Here is a 13,262-nt window from a genome sequence, read left to right on the forward strand (position 1 = left end):
TGAAACAGGATTTGATGAGAACATGAAATAAAACAACGTGGCAATAACGAGCAGCACATTATTATGAAACCGCAGCTCCCGGCTCGTCCTGTCATGCATTTAGTCATGAAAAGGCTTCCATGGAATATCCATGATGTACACTATTAATGTGAGAGTCTGTTTTACTGACTCACCCGGAACAGTTGCTGTGTCTTCTCCCTCTTCCTCTCCCACTCTCTCGTCCTCAGGCGCTGACTGCATTCATTTTCTCTCATGTGGGGGTGCTGGCTGTCAGGCTGTGATTTCTCACTGTGTGAAAGAGAGGAGGGGGTGAGGGAAGCAATATGGGACATGCATTTCCCCTCACAGTTTGGCTGAAGCTCTCTGTACATATGGCTGAGCTACTCATGCATACATTATGCACCTCTTTGTACACGTCCATGTGGATCTGTGTATTACATGTGGTCCGGTTTAGGAATTCAAACACCTGAGATTTAAGAGAAGAAACCCAGTGATTTTGGTCAAATCTTGAGAAAAATTTAGATGTATAGAAATCCCAGTTGACTTCTTTGAGTTTTAATAAGATCAAGGTAATTCTCAGAGGTTGGTGAAGCAAACGAAGATCGATTACTTTAAACAAAATGAAGGTTGTAAAACCCCTGTGATAGACGTACTGCATTAAAAAGTAAACCTTAGTAAAAGTTAAGAAAGTAATCTCTGTTTTAAATGCATTTTATTTCATTTTGCAGTGGTGGAAGACGTATGGAGTACTTTGAGAGTCTTACATTCAAAATGTTTCTTTGATAACAAGCATAAAGTACTCTGTTTGCACAATGGTGCATTTTAATAGAGTATAAAGTAACTTAGTTAATAATTATAGCTAAATGTTTTCCCCTTGAATTGTAGTGGAAAGTAGCAGAAAATGGAAATACCTAAGTAGATTACACAGGTGAATTGTATTTAAGTACAGTACTTGACTAAAGGTACTTAGTGACTTTCCATTAGTGAAATCTTGACATATTACCAAAAATACAAAAGAAACATTGAAATAAAAATATCTAAATGCGTCTCATTGAGAGCCCTTTTGATATAATAACTGTTGCCATGACGTCAGGATAAAGCTGAATGTGCTGCAGTAAAAGCTTCACTTTGAGAGGCTCAGGCGCTGAAATCGTGAGTAAGGTGGTTTTTGTTCTCTTGACAGCCGAGAGCTTTGGCTGTGAAAGAGAAGTGAAGCAGGTTCCCCTCCTCGCTCCTTTTCACTTTGACTCTCCTTTCACCTGACAGCCTTCTGATGTCATCTCTCTTTCACAGCACAGCCAGAAGAAATGGAGGGCAACATGGTGAGCCTTTTCTCACCGAGACAGACCTTTTATGTGTCCATCTTCCACTTCCACCTGCTCCTTTCCTCCATCCAATTGTCAGCAGTTACACCCCTTCACATCTGTGTCTGTGTCCACATCGATAGGGCTGAACCGAGGGTCCTGAGGAAACAGGAGGAGTGGATGAGGGGGCAGAATTTTCTTCCTTGTTAAAGAGTACAAAAAAAACAAGGAGATATTTTTTTCTTTCTTTTACTCGCTGGATAAGCAAGTGTATTGGGAGAGCAGTGTGAGATAAAAGGGGGGGTGTGTGTGTGTGTGTGTGTGTGTGTGTGTGTGTGTGTGTGTGTGTGTGTGTGTGGAGGCAGACAGCGGCAGCGCTTCAGCTCTCAGAGGTCATTGTGCTCCTTTGATTCGCTCAGACTGCATCTCTGACCTGTCCTTAAGAGGAGCAGCTTTCATCAGCACACAAGAGCCCACTCAGGACCAGGGCGCAAATTAGAGGAGAGCTGAGTGTGTGTGTGTGTGTGTGTGTGTGTGTGTGTGTGTGTGTGTGTGTGTGTGTGTGTGTGTGTGTGTGTGTGTGTGTGTGTGTGCGTGTCTAGCTTTTATAGAAATGTAAAATTCAATGGTTTGATTGTTACAAAACAACCTTACCTTTGGTCTTTGAACACACAGACAATAAGAACAATATATAAACTCTTAATATGTTTCCAGGAGGAACTGGAGGGGGATTTGAAAGAATTCAGGTAATACAAAACAAAACAAAACAGTGGAGGAACCCTGACTGCATACTGAATATCAAGTATGTGAGTATTGTATATATACACGGGGGGCGGCCAGGATAACAGAGCTCACAGTATAATGTAATCCAATGGATCTGCCATGAATACCATTTTTGTGATTTGTGGTCAAATGTATATAACTATACTGTAGAAACAGGCCTTATATGTATTTAACTGTAAATCAAAATGTTATTATAATCAAAGTATTAATCCTGAAAACAGTCCATAGTGCAACAGTAGGATTTGACACATAAAGTAACTCTACCCTGTACATAAAACAAATCCCAAAAAACCGACGATGTCTCCTGGCACTCAACCCCCCCGAGAGCACGTGATGTGAAGTTGCTTTTTATAAGATCATTATAACATTGCATCAGAATAACTCTATAGCATCACCTCTTACAAGCTCAGCTAAAGTGCCTGAAAGTGTATTGTTGTGAGTTCAGCAGGGATGGATGTTATTTTCCACCATGTGTGCATTTACTAACAGTGTAAGACATGTGTTAAATGTTGTTATCTAGCATATCATCTGGAAACAGAGAGAAACAACTCGTGGGTAACAAAGTCCACCTAGCTTCACGATAAACAGATAGAAAACGTTTTCATCAGTCATAGTTACTTTTTACATAAATATCTCGCTGAAGTTATGTTTTAGGCAACCTGATTGCTGTTGTTCTATTTTGTTATCCACCAACCCCTGTGAACATATCTGTGTCTTCAGCTGTTATGGTTTAAAGTGGACCAATCATGCTATATTTGAAAAATATATTGTAGGGCCATACCTATATAAAACATGTCTGTGAATTTTTTTTTTCAAAATACCAAACAGATCACCCATTGTAGCCACGCCTCATACTGCTCAAACCCCTCTTTTGAAGCCCTGTTAGAGAAATGCAGATTTTGGGTCCTTAGCTTGAACAAAATAAATAAGAGGAGGAGGAGCTAATGCCTGATCAGAATTCTACCGGAGATAAAGTTACATTCAGTTGTGATATTTCGCCATCCTGTTTAAACCACGTCAAGGATTATTTCTGAAATAGTATGGAGCTCAAATGCTTTTTCTCTTGCAGGTTTATCACAAGGGGAGTTATTTTTTTATTTCCTGCTTTTTAAACACATGTGCTCTACACAGTAGAGGTTAGCTCTGAGTGTTAGCGAGGCTTGCTAATGTAAACAAAGACGTCCAAAACACGTCAGGCGGATCTATCTAATTGATAGATTTATGATCGATAGATTTATGATTAGAAAATTATAAAAGTGGGGTAGACATGTGGAGATTACCCGGCTGAACAAAACGTGATCCGTCTCTTAAATGTGTGTCAACCACAGACCTTATTTCAAGCTATTTTCCAAAATCCTATGGAGAAATTGCATTGCTTTTTTGTCAAAGGAACCGGAAGAAGTTTACTTCCGGGTTTTAGGACGCGTCACTGTGGTTCTCTATTGTTTCTGATAGCAACTTTCTGTGGGTCCGCCGCCGATTCGATGTCAGATCGGATGGAATCTGTATCCGCTCGTTGTACACCCGTTTTTTAAAGATTTGGGTACGGAGGAAAAGAGAGAGGGTTTTATTTTCTGACGCTGCGTGAGTTCCCCGACGCACCGGGGACACATATTTATGTATAAAAGACATCACAAAGTGCATTTTGCATGATAGGTCCCCTTTAAATAGTGAGATACATTACATTGGTGAAATGTTTGGAAAGCTTGAACCTTACCTCGAATATCAAGGACAGGAGTTAAAAAGAACAAACAGATATAGCAGATCAATGCACTCCTCCAGCACCCACTCACACTGAGGAGGAGGACAAACGAAGAGGAGTTTGATTCCTTGCCACTGAACATGATGTCGGCGACTTTATTGAAACGACCGAACATCCAGGATCATAAGGAAGATTTAGGAACTATAGAGGCTATCAGGTTCATTTCTGATGAGTTAATAACCTTATCTGTCAAATCTGAGCTAAAGCTGCCGTCTTCAAATAGAGTAATATGAGGAATGAGTACACAGATATAGTTCAAATGCATATTGTAAAATACAGGAAGTTATAAACAGTGACAGCTGATCAGGGGAACAGGAACATCTCTTGTTCACATTGTGGATCTTTGAAAAGGGAAACTGTAAAACTCTCCTCACAGCAATCGCTTTAACTACCAAGGTGAACACGGGGGTTAACAAGCTCAGCAAAGCAAATAATTGGTACAAATAAGTCATTAGCAGAGTGGAAAGGCTCGGATAGAAAGTGAAGGAGCACTAATTGAACATGATTATAAACTTCCTCCATCAATTGGAGCTGTAACGAGGAAGTCCTCAGAGATAATTAGTGTTACTTTAGAAATCTCAGATGTTCAGTACAGGCAAACATGAAGCGCTTACCAAACATAATCCTTCATTTTTTAAGTAACATACACATTTTATATAATTATGTGATGGCTTTCATATTATGCCAATACAAAATGTACTTAGCTCCTTGATGCAATTGTCTATTAACATTTGTTCAAATTCTTTGTACATTGAGAATATTATGATGTATACATACAGTTATATTCTGTTGGTTTTCCACAACTGTGACTTGACTCATGACGTAATGAATCCCACTATGTAACCCATTGCAGGAGTGGGTTGAGACGAAAACCAACATATTTGCATTAATCAAGTGGCCTGAAACACAACTTCAGTGAGGTATTTGTTTAAGTGGGTTATTGTAATTTTCAGAATACTGACTGAAATTATCATTGAAAATGTAATAAACTATGAAAAGATGCAGTCTTAAAACATGATCTTTAGAAGTGTGTTCACATTAATGCAACAACTAAAGAGTATTTCATTAACGATTGATCTGATTAGTATTCTATTCATGTTTCTGGGGTATTAAAGGTCAGAAAATATAATTGAACAGAGTCAACATTAACATTTCAGTTGCTTTTTTTTTCAAAAACACCAAGATATTAATTTCAATTTCATAGGAGGCTGAGAAAACTAGCCAAGCAACTAATGATATTTGAAAGGGATAGAGCAAAACACTGCTTTGAGGCATGGGCCTGTTTATTAAAGTGAATACGTTTGTATCGGATGATTGTCAGACTTGAGGTTTGTCTCATCAGATGAACAGTGTGTGTGTGGATGTGAAGGCAGGTTCAGGTGTGTATCTGTGAGCATGTGTGTGTAGGGTCAGTCACACACTGAGCCATGGCGCTCTGTGCTGCTCGTTCTACCTGTGCGCAGGTATATATGTTTTCCTTGTGGTTGTTATGTATCCTGTAACCTGATCCAGGATCTGTTACATAACAAACATCAACTGAAGTTAACAGACTCCTCACTGGGACTAATATGCAGAGGTGGGAAGTAACTAAGTACATTTACTCAAGTACTTTTTGAGATACTTGTATTTTACTTGACTATTGAAATGTTTTGCTCCTTGGTACTTTTATTCCACTACATGTATTTAATACCTTTAGTTACTTTACAGATTTGGAATAATGATGTGAAATAAAATCAACTTCAACATCAGACTTTAGTTCCACCTGGAGTGAATTCACAATCCTCCCTGCAGTATACAAAGTCATTACAACTAGCTGCACCTTTACCAGCTTTGATAACACTTTAATGATCAATCATTATAATCAAAACATATCATATATATTATTCTGGAATAGGCCAATCTGCATAATGAGCACTTTTACTTTTGGTACTTTAACTATAATTTGATGCCAATACTTTTGTACTTTTATTGAGTAACGTTTTGAATGCAGGACTTTTACTGTAACGGCCCGTCCACACAGCGGCGTGCGTTGAAGCTTGCTCCATTTTTTGGAATATGAGGAAATTACCTGCTGTCTCTCCCAGCATACACGTGGTTTGATTGGCTACATAAACGGGATTTGATTGGCTTCAGAAGCTTCAAAAGTTGAACATTGCTCAACTTTTGCAGCCTGAAACGCCAGCAAAGCTCCGCTCTGCTTCCCACAATGCAGTTCGGCGAAAAGTGAGGCAAAGTGACGTCATCAAAGTGAATGGGCAGAAGCGTTGGAAGATTTTTTTAACGCTGCTGTGTGGACGTACCGTTACAGAGTATTCCTACACTCTGGTACTTCTACTTTTACTGAGGTACAAGAACTTCTCCCACCTCTGCCGTCTGTGCTCAATAGATGTATGTTTGTATTGAGAAAGAAGAAAAAGTCACAGTTGATTTATTTCAGTAGGCCTTGTTTTAAAAAGTGCTTTACCATAAAGTGTTAATTATTATAATTGATCTTGATATGAATGAGATGTGTTAACTGTTTTAAAACCAGAGCCATCCTTGTTTTTGAAGTAAGGTCATTTTAATAAAACACATCTAGTTTGAAGTTAAGCAATGAAGTAAGAACCTTCTAAAAGAAAGAAAGAGAAGGAGAAGAGGAAGGGAGGTTAGAGGAGCTCGTTGCAGAGGGAGAAGTGAAATGAAGCCGGAAGCTGACAGGCTCTGTGCTGAATGAACAGCTCATTTGTTTGGGCGGGTCACAGTGTTTAAAAGCGCCAGTGGGGAGTGAGGTGCCAAGTTAATGTGACAGGCAAATGAGTGTGAGCCTGTCCCTTGGATTTCTATGGGCTTTATGCAAAGCGAGAGGCGAAAGGGGAAACTGGCCATTCAGAGTGTCAGAGAGCGGCGGGCGAGAGTCCGACCAACAGGAATTCAAATCAGCGGTCAGAACGGCACACTGAATATAATGCTGCTTTGAAGCTAATCAAATACTCTGCCAACTCTGTCACTGATGATTAATACTGCTGTGTGTTCTGTAAATGATTCATGCTTTTTGCAATTAGTAATAAATTCATAAATGCACAAGACAGCTCCAGAAATAGATGGCACGCAGAGTTAGAAATATCTTCACATAGGCAGAAGCTCATCAGGAGTTGTGAGCTATGGAGAACAAGGTGATCAATGAAGCTTATTTTCATAATATCCGACTGATAATAAGTTATAATGTTTTTGTAGCACTCATATTTAAAATCAGTTATACATTATAACACATTTTATATTGACTTTATTATATTGACTTATATATTATATGTTTCATGTATACTCCATAATGGTCCCAAAGTAGTTCTACAGAATCATTTTTGTATTGCATTATAACAAAGAACGGACCAAAGAAATACAGAGTGTGGACTGGTCCTGGAGAGGAGCCAGTTCACCTCCTGGGCCACTGCCGAGGTGCCCTTGAGCAAGGCACCGGACCCCCAACTGCTCCTTGGCGCCGGCTGCCTCTCCGCTCTGGACCTCTCAATGCATGTGTCAATATATTACTGTGTGTATTTGTATCTGTATAACACAAATGCATGTGCATGTTTACACGAAACATAACTGTGTGTATTTGTATGTACTTGTATAAGAAGCATGTGCGAGTATAAAAAACAGAGTGGAAAACTGAATTAAAGGTCCATCTTAATCTTAATCTTAATAAGTCTCTAAAGTAAATGACCAGTGATTATGGAGTATTATGATATTTGACTTTCTAAGTCATTATAAAATGCTTCGTATAGTGTTGTGAATATAAAACAATCATGAATAACTATAAATGATTATCACAATAATTATACAGCTAGGGGCAGATTCTAACATTTGAAGTATGTTTGTAATGCATTACGGACAGGCGTGTCATCAAAGTGTTACACATGTTTCTCTCTGTCAAGGTTTGCCTTTTTAGCATTCACTTGAAATCCCCCTGACTGAAAGGTGTGTGTGTGTGTGTGTGTGTGTGTGTGTGTGTGTGTGTGTGTGTGTGTGTGTGTGTGTGTGTGTGTGTGTGTGTGTGTGTGTGTGTGTGTGTGTGTGTGTGTGTGTGTGTGTGTGTGTGTGTGTGTGTGTGTGTGTGTGTGTGTACACATTCACACAAGTAAGCTCAGACACAGACATGCTGGACGCGTCCTGAATGCCTCCACAGGGGGACAGCCAGGAGACGTCCGGATCAGAGGCTGAACACCCTCCGCCAGATGCTCCTGACACAAAGAGAAGCAGTTCTCCTCCTCTGTCTGAGCTCAGAGGAACATCCAGGGATCTCCTTTATTTACTGTCCAGAGCGCTCTGCAATGGGTTTGACGCAGATGAACTAGTAAATGAAGCGTTTAACCTTTAAGATCAAATACTTGACCACACCAGTCCACTTGCTGATATCAGCCTCCAACCATATTTGGATATGTTAGGGGAATTAATTCTTACGTGTGAAAAGATAGTTCCCCTCCTGCTTCTCAGAGAAATCTGGGCATGAGAACATTTGTAAATCTAAAGTGCAGTGTAGTCAGAGTGTCACAGTGTAGAGCTGCAGAGGCTCTTCCTCTCTCTGCCCGTGTCTCTGTTCGAGTTTCTCTCTCTGTCACACACACACAGCATATTCCCTCTCCCTCTCTCGACCTGTCTCTCACACCATTACCCCTGTGAGGCGAGGAGACAACCCTAGCCAGGGGAGAGGGGGAGGAGGGGCGGCATCATGGGTAATGTCAGTAGACACATGTCAAAAGTACAGCCTGTGTCCTGAAAAAGCTGTGTGTGGTGTGACAGCAGTCCGCCTGCCGCTAACCCTGCACAAACCCCCTACACACACACACACGCACGCACACACACACACACTGGAATCCGTCCAGCCGACACAAAAGCTTCCTGTGGTGTCCCTCGGGGAGAGAGAGAGCAGCAGGGAGGGTCATCAGCACTACTCCGCCAGGATAAATGCTTTTCCTCTTGCAGTCTCACCTCACTGCACAGCTATTGTCCTCAGGAAGAGTGGGATGGCTTTGTGTGTCAGAGAAAAGCAAAATCAACGTGTGTTTGACAGTGATCATGTGGGTGTGTGGTCAGATACTCGACACACACACAAATCACTTCACAAACCTCTCAACCATCCTTCATCAATTTCAAAACTATGAGTCAAATAATAGTGTTTGTTCTATGAGACAACGTTTCTGTTGTTCCAGACGCTTCCCAGTCCATCCATGATGGTCATTAAAGTACATGGCTTCAAGTATGTGGACAACGGAAAAGCTGTAACTCCACTCTGTTTCAGTCTTTCCAAAACATTTGGGATTCTGGCAGACATTCAGCCATTCAGTGTTTGTAAGGTGATAAGGCCTCGCCGTTCTAGTTCCTCCCAAATGATGGTGTAGAGGTCAGGGCTCTGTTAAAGCCAATTCAAATGCTCCCTCTCTTGGCCAACAAAAACAATTTCCCAAATTGGGATCAATAAAGTACCATCTTATCTGATGTATGAATGTATAAGATAAGATAAGATAAGATAAGATGGTACTTTATTGATCCTAATTTGGGAAATTGTTTTTGTTGCAGCAGCAGCATAAAAGACAAGGCACTGTACTGTACTGTATGTATGTATCCCAACAGCAACATCACAGTAAGATTTGAATCACTCATGACAGTAAATTGCGCGAGGTGTTTAAAAGACAGTCTGCTGGATGTCGTCTCATGTCAGAGTGTATTTATCTCTGAGCGTATTTACTCCACTCAAAATGCAAATCAATTCAAATCTGCCACTCAGCTCTAATTAAGAGGATGTATCAGAAATGGCAACAAACTGAGAGGTTTTAATGGCTATATGCTTCTGGTACTACAGAAATTATTCTCAATCTGGGAGCACGATGATCACACACGTACACGTACACACACGTACACATGTACACATGTACACACGCACACACACAGTGAAAAATAATTATTTTCTAGAATCTAGTCTTCACACTGACATGCCGATCCTGATACTTCTATTCAACCACACAATATACGTGGGTAGCTTTAGGAAATGTAAGGTTATTGCGAGGTATCTTTCCTTTTTTTATTCTGTGACTGGGGAAGCCACACACAGTCTAGTATTCGACATACTTATCTCATCTTATTCTCCTTCTTCCGCCACAAATGTTGTCATGCTACTCGTCCGGCAGCGTTGACACGAAACACACAAAAAACACATCAAAACGTGCGGAATGAGCAGAAAACTGCGATTATTTGCCCCATAGGAATGAATGGGAAAAATGTAACGGTTCTCGAGACTATGGACTTTATTAGACTAATAGGATATTTTTGGATAGCTAGTACGGTTCTCGTGTAGTCGCAGCTTACGTTTTAGAGCCCCATTGTGTTCTTATTAACCAAATATCAGGTGCGTTGGGAGTGGCTCCTTATTTTTCATCTAAAGTAAAAGACAGCACTTTTGAAACGGGGCTGAAACAGAGGGGATTATGGGATGCTACAATGCATGATCTGTTTGGTATTTTGAGGCAAACACTCAGAGACATGTTTTGTATATATTGAAATGGCTGCCTTATCACCTTTGCATATTGACAGTGACAGCCATGTATTGATGAAAAACATAATATATAATACGAAACACTTGCTTTAAGTATTTGATTTAAGTCCAAATATTTTGTAAGTCTTTCAAGGAGCATACAAAGGCAGAGCTATAGCCGTGTAACATTAAACATTACAATAAAAAGTCATTGATGCATACTGGACTGACATTAGTTATTTGATTAAAATGAAATTATAAAACGTACATAAAGCAGTTACAGACACAACTAGGTACAACAAGTAGCTACAAAATTGCAATACATGTTTCCTTCGCTGAGTGTGTTCACTCTGTTTCTATGTAGGTTATTGTTGTTTATGTCAATCTTCTTCCCTTTAGAAACGGAATCCTCCTCCACCTGAAACCAGCCTGTGGACTCTCTTTCATACAAAGCCTCAGAAAGTTCTTCTCTATTCTCTGTGTGTTGCTCAGGTGAGTTCTTTCATTCTGCCTTGACCAAAAAAAATAAAAGCTGCGGGAGTGTAGATGTACTTAAGGCAGCCCTTGTATTTTCCTCTCAGCCTCCGCACAGCGAGATTACACAAGGCAGTGAGCATTATAAAAGGCACAGGTAATTGCCCTCATTTCTGCCTCAGACAAAAGCCAATGTTCTGGCTGCTCCTAAGTGGACCGTCAAGAGCCAATCGAGGATTCTTCAAGGCCGCAGAAAATTGTGAGGGTCTTTTTTTCCCATCACTACTCTCAATCTAAGGATAGTATGAGTCAACCCATTAAAAAAAGACTTGTTTTGGAAGGTTGCTGCAATTTTAATACCTGACTGAAAAATGTATATTTTTAGTCTTGATTCATCTGAATTGATGATTTTGGGCTTGATGTTCAACGTGATTTGTATTCCTTTTCTGTCTGTTTGACTCATTTGGTAAGAAATAAGTTTTACACAGGAGGATGATGACTTCTGCTTGGTGAGAATATTGTAATACAAACTAAGTAAGTCAATAGTTTTCTCCCTTGTGCAGCACAAACCAAAAAGATGATCAGGCCTTACCCCTTTGCAAACAGTGTGATCTCATCTGAAATGTACAATCATTGATTGTATTGTCAATGAAACTTGGTGGGAGTGGGGTTAAAGGAGGATAGACAAAGGTTAAGCTCTGGCATCACACACAATATGTGCTGCTAAGATACTGCCTCCACCTTTGACCCCCCCCCCCCCCCCCACAAAGAAGCAGCACGGTCTGCACAGCAGGGAGGGGAAGAGGTCATAGTAGGTTTCCTATAAGTGGATGCTGGGGTGAAGGTGGGGATTTGAAAAGCTATATGAACAGCAGAAAGTATCAGCACAGCTCTCAGGTGAGCAGTGTGGCAGCAGGCGTGGGAGAAGGGCACTGACAGCTTAAGTACAGCAGCATAATCAAAAGGTACGTTAGATAAATGTCACAGGGTCAGGAGCAAGACATGCGAGTGTACAGCTTGATATTGTCACTCATACTTTGTTATGCTTTTAATAACATTTCTAACTTTGGCCTCTTGTCCACACGACGTAGAGAGAGGGTGCTTTTCAAAAGTGCTTTTGTTACATGTTCTCCAGAGTTGAATCATTTGATCATTGTTGTGTAGCAGTGTGGAAGGAAAAACGGAGTTCTCCAAAACGGTGATATAACACACCATTTGTGATTTAATTGACACAGAAACAACTGTACACCTTGGTGACACTTTGTAGTTGAAGTGAATGAACCATTGTTTCCTTAATACATGATGATAAAACCTGAAACGCTGTCTTTGAAATGACTCTCTTTCACGTTAAACAATGGCTTCACTTCAGTGTGAAAATGGCCTCAAAAGAAAGTGGTACAGAAGGTGCATTTCTGGCAAGTGTATTCAAGCCATTTCAGTTTGTTTGTGTGTGTTTGTGTTCAGTGTAAATGTCCGCTGGCTTGTACAACATCAGACCAAAGTTACCACAGATTGCGAGCTTGTGCTGTGAAGACCCAACCCATTTAGGGAATTCAGGGGGTATTAGATGGTGATTTAGGTCCTAATGAATAGGTTGCCAAGCCACACAAACACATAGCCTTGTCCTCTTCAACACACACACTAATCCTTCAGTGAATTGTAACCAAGCATTGCTCTCAACCCCAAACCCTTCTTGCTGCCATGCTAAACACCAGTTTGGGGGACACCATCTGGTATCCTCGCTTGGAAAAATGAGGTCGTGTCAAAGCAGCATGAATAAGCACACAACGGCAAAGACTCCAAAAGCCAACTGAAGATGAGAAGAACAAATATTGCCCCATTACTCATCCTCTGACCCTAAATGTGACGTCCATTATAGCACACCAACCATTGGGGTAGAACCAATCCTAACCCAGATACTATTTGCACATGAAAGCCTCAGAATATAGCATCCAGAGAGGTGGCTCTGGCTCTGATTTCAAGGGATATTTAGCCCCCTATTCAGCCATCAACAAAAGACGGGCATTCAGACAGGCGAGGAGGGAGCAGAGCTCGCTGAGCCGTCACAGAGCTCATTTGTTCTCTGCTGTTTACTTAAGCCTCCCCCCTCTTTTTTTCCTCTTCCCTCCAGAGGCTTCAAGCATGGATGGGTGGGTGATTGGGAACCCTGCTTCCATCACTCGATCCCAGTGGGAGAGATAAACAGCAATTTAAATGGTAGTCAGAAAAAGGTTCGGATTTGCATGAAATTATCGGTCAATCAGCACTGCCGACAATCATCATCAAAACTGTCGCTGCGCTGTTGATCAGAATTATTCATTTGTTTTAACTCCTTCTTCGTCGCCGTTTGTTCAGTTGTTAGTATTCTGCGTGTCAGGGAGAAGTACTTTGGTGTGTGTGTGTGTGTGTGTGAACATGCACTGTTTGAAGTGAT

The sequence above is a fragment of the Trematomus bernacchii genome, unplaced genomic scaffold (assembly GCF_902827165.1).
Source record: "Trematomus bernacchii unplaced genomic scaffold, fTreBer1.1, whole genome shotgun sequence".
Classification (NCBI taxonomy): Eukaryota; Metazoa; Chordata; class Actinopteri; order Perciformes; family Nototheniidae; genus Trematomus; species Trematomus bernacchii.